The sequence below is a fragment of the Helianthus annuus genome, chromosome 11 (genome assembly GCF_002127325.2).
Source record: "Helianthus annuus cultivar XRQ/B chromosome 11, HanXRQr2.0-SUNRISE, whole genome shotgun sequence".
Lineage (NCBI taxonomy): Eukaryota > Viridiplantae > Streptophyta > Magnoliopsida > Asterales > Asteraceae > Helianthus > Helianthus annuus.
This window is the reverse complement of record NC_035443.2, coordinates 113,442,243-113,451,632: the sequence shown is the minus strand read 5'-3', so window position 1 is coordinate 113,451,632 and position 9,390 is coordinate 113,442,243. Positions and strand designations below refer to the sequence as shown.

At 35.6% G+C, this 9,390-nt stretch overlaps 1 long non-coding RNA gene across 1 annotated transcript; it reads right to left on the bottom strand.

The window, feature by feature from the left end:
- Positions 1-954: 954 nt before the first annotated feature.
- On the bottom strand, positions 955-3,105 carry LOC110881580. Its single transcript, XR_002559798.1, has 3 exons — positions 2,777-3,105; positions 1,260-2,077; positions 955-1,178 (listed from the first exon to the last, which is right to left on the bottom strand). It is a non-coding gene; the product is annotated as an uncharacterized LOC110881580 (long non-coding RNA).
- Between the last annotated feature and the right edge of the window lie 6,285 nt (positions 3,106-9,390).

The window sequence follows — 9,390 nt, the reverse complement described above, 5'->3', positions numbered from 1 at the left end:
TAATTATACTAGGTTTAAATTGACACCAAAGGGGCTGCACATATGTAACACATGTTTATAACATGTGTTACACTACAAGGTAACATATGTATAGCCATATTACACATGTTACATATAGTTGTTACATCCAAAAAATGGCCTTCACAACAACATCCGTCTTCATCCAAAAATGGGCATACTAACAATGAATTTTATATCAATAGTTGTAATGCTTCCAAGAATGGCCTTTACAACAACATCCGTCTTCATCCAAAAATGGGCATTAACAATGGAAGGACTTATCTGAAATATATAATGATGATTGTTGAAGGATTTATTGTTTGTTCTTTAATCGTCTGCGAGTCTGAGGAGAAGGAGAGACAAATTAATCAAGTTCAGAGCGTATATAGGTAACATTGTGCTAGTTACATGTGTAGCTAGAGTTGTTTTTAGCAATGTAACATGTTTAACATGTATACTAATGTTAAAAGTGGTTGTACATATGTTACCCTCTTGTATAAAACATGTTACAAACATGTGTTACACATGTACAACTGCTTTGTTACCAAAGACTGCTTAGATGTGTAACATATGCAACTTAGTTCCGATGTAACATACGAAACAAATGTAGAATGTATTACACCATGACAAGTGACTTTTGTTTTGTTAACATATTTAAATGGTGTTGAACATAACAAGTGTCTCCTAGCTGGTTGTTACATATTTAACAAAGGGTTGTTGCATATGTAGCTGTCAAAAAAGGTAAATTATGTATCTGTCAAAATGCAACATATGTAGCTGGCAGCAAATTGTAACATATGTAGCTAATTATGCCAGTAAAAAAAACACGACTCTTTATTTATAAAAAATGAGATATTCAGATTAAATTATGGACTTTCTAAAGGTAATGAAAATGTGATATCTGAGTGATGTTTATACAAAAACAAATTATGAACTTTCTAAAAGTAATGAAAATGTGATATCCGAGTGAAGTTTATACAAAAACAACCAAACCAACAAAAAATTTGAAACATATACTGTAACAATTATGGATTTTCAAACTAATTATCTACCATCAGTGGTGATGCCCCAATTTAAACAAAACCAAATTATGCTTCATTTCTTGATAAGCGTCTTCATCTTGGGCACAAAAGATATCTTCATATCTTGATAAGCATCTTCATCTTCATAAGCAACATCTTCATTTACAACAACAACAAGTTCATCAAACTCAGGGCGTGTGAAGGTTAAACAAAACTACATTAACATATATTTCTTACAATGAACCCCAGCTTGGTCGTCATAAGTTGTCAAGTATTTGGTGCCTTATGTTTGCTCATAAACATAGTAGTGAGGCGGGTGTTGTTGATCATCTTTCGAAAGTAGACATATAAGGATTAAAAAACCACATTAACAAGTATGTAGGTCATGTGCCAGACAAGAGACTGTAAACGTAAGTAACACCAAGATGTAACATGTGTGACATAGGTATACATCTCTAACTCACTGGGTATAACATATGTAACACACTGTATACAACATATGTTACCCCGATGTGTAACACATGTTACAACACATAGGTCACATGTGTAACCTGGCAATAAATGTGTTAGCCTCTAGTGTAACTCATGTAACTACCTATGTGTAACATGGTAACTGGTTGTACATGTGTTATCATGTGTTAAAAAAGATACAGAGCATGGCATGTGTGACCAGGTTACATAATTTACGTAAGTCATGTAACACGTTTTACATGTTGCCACAAATGTTACATGTGTTACACATGTTACAACTTGTTTGTAACATGTGTAACATGATCAAAACTTGGTTCCTGCTTTATATCATGTAATTACTTATGTGTGCACATGTAACATCTTCTATACAATGTGTGTAACCTGGTTAAAGATGTTTTGGTGACACATTTTGTAATTGTAACATGTGTTACTCTGAAATGTTAACACATGTACTATGTATTGGTGGAAACAATATAATTAGAAACCAATACAGAAGACACGTTATAATAGGCAAAAGCTAAGAATTTAAAACTTCTTCGAGAGGTGTACTGAAATCAGGATATGCCATCCAGCAAAATCATCACCTGTTGATGATGGAAAAAAGAAACACATTTTATTCAAAAATAACATCACAAAAAATCAAAGAAGAATAAGGATAAAAAACTCAAAAGCCATGAATCAAACATCACAGTTGACTCAAACAAATACGTTTGAAATACATATGGATCTGAAACAAACCAAGAAGACTGGATTATTGTTTCAAACACATGTTTTAAACGCCCAAAACCAAAACCTTCCATGTAAAAAGATATCACCAACAATTAACCTATTCCAATAAGCTGGTCATTAACATATATAACAATGGGTCGTTACATATGTAGCTGTAAAAAACATAACATATGTAGCTACTGGCTGAAGTAATAGGATATGCCATCTAGTAGAATCACCACCTGGTAAGGATAAAAAAAAGACACATTTTATTGAAAATAACATCACCAAAAATCAAAGAACTCATAAAAAAACTCAAAAGTAATGAATCGAACATCAAATCTGCTTTAAACACATATGTTTGAAACACATATGAATCTGAAACAACCAAGAAGACCAGATTTTTGAAGAAAGAATTTGGGCACATAAAAATTTCTTCTTGGTCTTGATTTAAATTTTGAAATAAACAAACGAAGCTCTGATTTTCAATCTATCAAATATTATAAAAAGTATAAATCTAAACAAATTACATAAATAACAAAAGTAAGATCTTTAAACGTGTTTCTCTCACACACATTTGTACGTGTGTTCTTGGAGTCTAGATGAACAAGATGAAGATTGTTGTTTCTCTCTCCAAAACATTAGTCTTCTCTCTCTAAAAACAGTATTAAAGATGTGATGAGAGCAACACCTTACTTCCTTTTCTTGAAGAGCTTTGATAGTGCTTCGATCCTCAGATTTGGTGGCTTCAATAGAAAGGAATGTGTACAAGATCTAGATCTAGTCTTTGAGAAATGGCTTGTTCAAATCTGATGAAATTGAAAAAAAGGTGTTCTTGTTGTTTTTTTAGAGAGAGAAAGATGAAGGAGTTGGTAAGAGGGTGGGGTCAAGTACAAAACTTGTGATGGTGAATGAAATGACTTGCAGTCATGTATTGGGGTGTGTGTATAAAAGGATACAACATGTGTAAAAAGACAATCCTACCCCCAAATTTCTAAAATCATATGTTGATGTGGAGCAATCTAGACCACACAATAAGGTTTGCTGAGTTTTCTCATTTAATTGGGTTTTCTCCCAATATATATATAGGGTACGGTTCTAGAGTAAACACTAGGTTGAGAGTGAACTGTGTGTACTAATCTGGACCATTTGTAACACCTTGGAAATTTGTGTCTAATGATATAATGACACGTGTCCAATTAACTCTCATTTATGCCACGTTGTTGAGCGAGAGGGACTAATTTTGTAAAGTTGTGGAAAGAATGCTTGGGGAGGGACCATTTATGTCAACATGCCAATTTTGGCTTTTGAGTGACGCTTACGGACCGTAAGCCATTAGTGTTTAAGGACCGTAAGCTAGGAGTTTTATTGTATCTGGGAAGCGGTTACGGACCGCAAGGCCATAGTCCTTACGGTCCGCATGGAAACCAAAACAGTGGGTGCTTTGAAGGCTTACGGACCGGAAGCCATCACCTCTTACGGTCCGTAAGGATTGTCATTGGGAGTTTTGTTTGGGAGCCAAGGGAGTCTGCTCCTGCTACAACTTAGCTTGAGTTCTACCACTCTTGCGCAACATGAGACACCTCAAATACACCTGGGAACATCTTATAACAGTCCCTAACACCTGGTATCATCTTGTGCATCTTCCTTTTGTATAAATAGCAAGCTTGATCAACTTAGTCGCTTGCTCATTTCATACATTTCCTCTCTATCTTCTATTTGAGTGTTCCTAATCATAAAAGGAGCCTCCTTTGAGTTCAACATTTCTTCTGGAATACAAGTAAGTATTCATTCTTAGCTCTTTCATTTTATAGGCTAAGTATTTAGCTGAAAGCTAATCAAATTGACTTCTGTTTTGACTTTCGGTTAAGACATTATGGTCCAGCCATTGTTCGAATCGAACATGGCTATGTGATCATAATAAGGTAGGTGGTGATAATCCCTCAAAGGGAACCTCCTAGAAATCACGTTAAATTGGTCAAATGATGGGTCAAAGTTATATTTAATAAAAAGTCAAAAACGCAGTTTTTGGAAAACTTATAAACTGAACTTATAAGTGTTTAAACACATGTTTTTAACACCATATCAGTTGGTAAATAATATTAAAACACGTCTAAGCATGTTCAGCCCGTCATTTCTACTTTATTGCTCGGTTCGCAACTGAAAGTCAAGCAATTTGACTTCTACTTTGACTTTCAATTCTAACCCGAATTAGCCAACTTAGCTACTGAATTGAAGTTGCATTATGATCATATTTATGTGTAGGATAATCCTTTGTGGTTATACTACTTGATCATAATCGTTTGTCGGGTTTTATGCAAGTTCTCGAATTATGCCATAAAAATACCAATTATGCCCTTTTGTGCATAAATGGGTTTTAAACTATAATGTGCATACAAAGTGAATAACCTACTGACATGGTAACTTAATAAGAATGTTTTGGCATATTGAACTTTTTTCATAACTCTTCCAATCACCCGTTACCGCCTATGCGCGTACGGTTAGCTTATGTAACTTAGTTTACGTAAGTTAATCGAATTGGGTCAAATCCTTCAAATTTCTTTTATATTCCAGAATGTAATTATGTTTGCTCATATTATACAAGTCCTAGTACTTGTGAGGGTTTAAACTACATTATATACGGTCACCGCTTAATCTAGCATACCGTACCGTTTTCATTATTTATAAGTTAACCGGTCCAAGTCTATGACTTGAATAGGACCCGTTAACATTCTAATTGGTTATTATACCATTCATTCCAGACTAGGGTGTCCAATAGATAGCAACCTTGCTAAGTTGTTAGGTTATATCGATTGTGCTTATTATTATATCTTGGATTGTAAGATATTAAGCCAGGTTAATACTCTTAACCTATTTTCCCTATACTGGTTTGGGATACGGTAGATTATTACCGCTTGGTCAGGTATAGGATCAATGTTGGATTGTGATTAGAAATCTGCATAACCCGTTTTAATATGTTTTGCTTGATAACTTAAACACTGAGGGTTAATACGACCGTGTCCTGGATATCCTCAGCTCATTTATTGTAAATGGCCACGACTTAAGCACGGGGTGTAGGCATACGCCCGACAGATGCTAATACTATCATAAAACATTTTCTTCCCCATATTGAAGATACCCTTTATGGATTAATGTTGGTGCATCCGTCTGTCATCTTCGTCTTGTATCGAGTCTTGTATAGAATGTATTAGGTCAGGGCACGAAAAACGAGGTAGTGGGATTTTAGGGTGATTCAACTTGAAATGTCACCTGGACAATTTCAAGCGAAATCACATATATATTGTTTCCGCTCGAAGTGTTAAATGCTGATTTCGCTTGAATGCTTATGTTATATTCCGCTTGGAATGCATGTGGCATGTTCAAGCGAAATCACAACCACTATATATAGGGGTCTTTGGAGCGAAATCATTAGTTCAGTTGTTCCGGTTTGCAACGAAGTGCTGCCGAAGTGTCAAATCACTGTAAACGTCATTATTTTCAATCAAACGACAGTTTAAAGTGTAATACTCGCTGAATTGACCTCAGTTTCTTAGTTTCCGCCTCTGAAACTGAGATAAACTCTTCTGATCGACTCGTTCGGGTCTAAAATTGATCCTACAAGTGGTATCAGAGCTCAGGAGGAAGAGTTCATACCAATTCAGCTGTGTTTTCTGTGCTTCTACACCTTCTTTTCAAAATTAAATTGTTTTCACGGTTAAAATTGGCTCAATTTCTCACATTATGCTCGGAATCATGTTTTAAAGAATCCCTGAAAGTTTCAAGCTTAAAAACAATCTAAAATTGCACAAATTGGTAATTCCGCTTGAAAAACAGTGAGTAAGAAATGACGTCAGCAGCATTTCGAGTTGATTTCGCTTGAAATCGCATTATTTCGCTTGAAAGTGAGATCCCGCTTGAGAGTTTTGGGTGATTCCGCTCGAATCAATAGATTTCGCATGAAAGTTCAGTGTAATTCCGCTCCAAATTGCTAAGTGATTCCGCTCCAAAGTTTCTAGTGATTCCGCTTGAAAACTCATTGTTGATTCCGCTTCAAAACGGTATCCCGCTTGAAAGTTGTTATTGATTCCGCTTGAATTAGTGGTTCACTTGAAAACAGTTTGTGTATGAAACATAATATTTTGCTTGAAAGGACTGTTTTGAGAAAGTCTTGAAATCCGAATCATGGACGAAGATTTTTATAACGCATTCGCTACCCCGGTTACCCCGATCACTATTGCACAGAACACGATCTTAGAAAACGAAACGGGGACTATGCAAAAACCGCCTAAGCTCATGAACATTGAGGAGTATAAGGGTTGGGAAGGTCGATTTGAGAACTGGGTACAAGCAAATTATTTAGATGCTTGGGAATGTGTTGAGACAAAGTATGTGAGACTGACAAATGACGATGAAGATGTGATTGCTATTAAAGACCTGAGTGATGAAAACAGAAAGAAATACAAAGATGAGAAAATGATGCTAAGTCTACTACAACAAGCAGTGAAGGAAGATATTTTGGTCTTATTACAACATAACGGAAGTTCTTATTCGATTTGGAAAGCATTAAGATCAAAGTTTGTTGGTAGTCAGGAAATGATTAAGAACAAGAAATCGCTTTTAAAGAAAGATTTTGATTTATTTCGAGGGTTGAAAAATGAGAGCACAAAGCAGATTATTGAAAGATATTGCAATCTTTTAGCCAACATGAGGAGGTTAAGCATTGAAAAAGATAATGAAGAATTGATTGAAAAGCTTGCTGATGCATTGCCACACGAGACTTGGGGCACTTATCTCATGATGCTAAGGAACAAGAAAGGGTTCAGTAATCTGACACTTAGCAAATTTATTGAAAAGACTGAAGCTCAGGAGATGGAACAGAGAAAGATCTCCAGGATGAAAGATTTCGATGGTGAACAAGACATCGAGCTTTACTACAAAGCGGGATTAAATGACAAAACCACAAATTTTTCTCCAAAGGTTGAAACTGCTTACAATGCAAAGAATTCATCCGGAAGTTCTTCAACAGGATCAAGCAGCAAAACAAGTTTCTCATCATATCTTTCATTTGATCCAAACTTGACAGTGACAAAGAGTGGTAGAAAGCTACAATGCAACATTGTTCTGAATCTGGAAAATGATCAAGATTATACTGAAGAAGTTGCAAAGAGCCACATGTCTCTGTTAGGAGCTGTTTTAGAATCATATGGAAGTTTTGTTGCAGGTCGGATCGGGAATCCAATGCTGACTAAAGAGGATTACGATCAGATCGATGCTGAAGAGATGGAATTAATGGATATAAAATGGTGTTTCGCTAGTGTGTTGAGGAGAGCTGAGAAATTCAAGCAGATCATGGGACGAGATGATTTCCGTGATGCGTGTGTTTCTACTTTAGGATTTGATAAATCTAAAGTTACTTGTTTTCGTTGTAGGCAAAAAGGACACTTCAAGAGAGAGTGCAAGAACCGCAAAGCAAGTGGAGCTCAAAATCCATTCAACAACGATAATGATTACTATCGAAAAACAATCTATCATCAAGTTTCTCAATCATCAAATCAACAAGAACCACCGGTTGCTCATGGGAGGAAAGTGATTGAAGATTCTTCAAAAAGAGCATGCTTGGTGGATCACGATGAGAAAAAATCATCAACAAATTTCAATTGGGATAAGTATATTTCAGTTGATGGCAAAGCATTGGTAATGGATCAAGATGATGAGAAGATGCCTGAAGGTTTTACCTGGGAAAACTTCAGCTGGGATGACTATTGTCCACGTAAAGAAGTATTAAAAGCTCATTCAGCGTTTGTTGCTCGAATAGAAGAAGATAGTGATGATGATGTAAATGAGTATTATGCTAAACAAATGAGAGATCATTTGAAGATGATGGCTGAAAGTGATAGTGAAGACGAGAAAGCCAAGATGAAAAATAAAAAGGCAAAGACACCGATGAGTAGTGACGATGAGACTGTACCGGTAGTGAGACAAAGAGTGAAAGAAGTTCCAAAGTTCAAAATTGATGAAAAAGCTGATGCTAGTGAAATGAAAGTGAACTGTGAAACTTGTGTGATCTTGAAAAAGAAAAACAGTGAAATGCTTAACAACATGAACAGATTGAAGGAATCTTATGATGTCCTGAACAAAGCAGTGAACATGTATAATGACACAAGTGAAGAACAGGCTACAGCAATGAAGACACTTCAAGGAGCGTTCATGATTAAACAGAAAGTTGTGAACAACTACATTGAGAAGTGTGCTGTTCTGGAACAAAAACTAGAGTTACAAAGAATTGAAACAGAAAGGGTTAATCGTTTGTTGAAAAGTTACTCATGTACTTCTTATGTCATTGACAGGATTTATCCTACTGTTGAAGGCATGAAGGTATTCGAAGTTGATGAAGTAACTGAAGAAAAGAATGCTGAAAAAGTTTCTGGAGAAAGGACTCCAGAGGAAAAGACTGAGAAGAAGAAAGACACTAAGAAAAAGGCTGACAAGAAAAATTCTGGTAAGAAACAAGGTGTCAGTTACAACAAGTGTCCACCCCCGCTGGAAAATGGATATTTGCCCAGAAATCCAAATTCTGAAAGAGTCCAAAAGGCTACAAACTTACAGTGGGAGTCGGAGTCGTCAGTCAATTTGCCAGAAAGTATTGATGTCACGTTTACATCGTCTGACACTGATCAACAATCTCAATTGATGAAGAAAGTGGTGGATCATGTGTTAGATAACGATGAAACTGAGGAGTCAAAGTCGGAGTCTAGTTCAGAGTCAAAGTCTGAGTCCAGCACTCCGGGTCAAAATGAAAAACAGGGCAAAAGAGTTTATGATAAAGAATTCTTGTTATCAAAATCTAATTTGGATGATGAAACATTTAAAGTTGCATATACTTTGAATGATTCTAACAAATTATATTCTGATGAGGAATTTCCAATAAGAGGTGTCAAAACTGAAATGATAAACAAGGTTTTCAAATTAACAGAAATTAATAGTTCTGAAATAAAAGATTTAAGTCTTACGGATAAACCTAAAAAATACACCTCAAGAGTGCAACAAAGATTAAACAAGAAAAAGGGTTATCGTTCTGGTTTTGGTTTTCAAAAGAAACCAAACTATAACGGTAATTTCAAAAAGAAAGGTCTTGGTTTTATTCCAACAGAAAAACAGAAAAATGAAAAATATGTTCGTGATTTGAAAT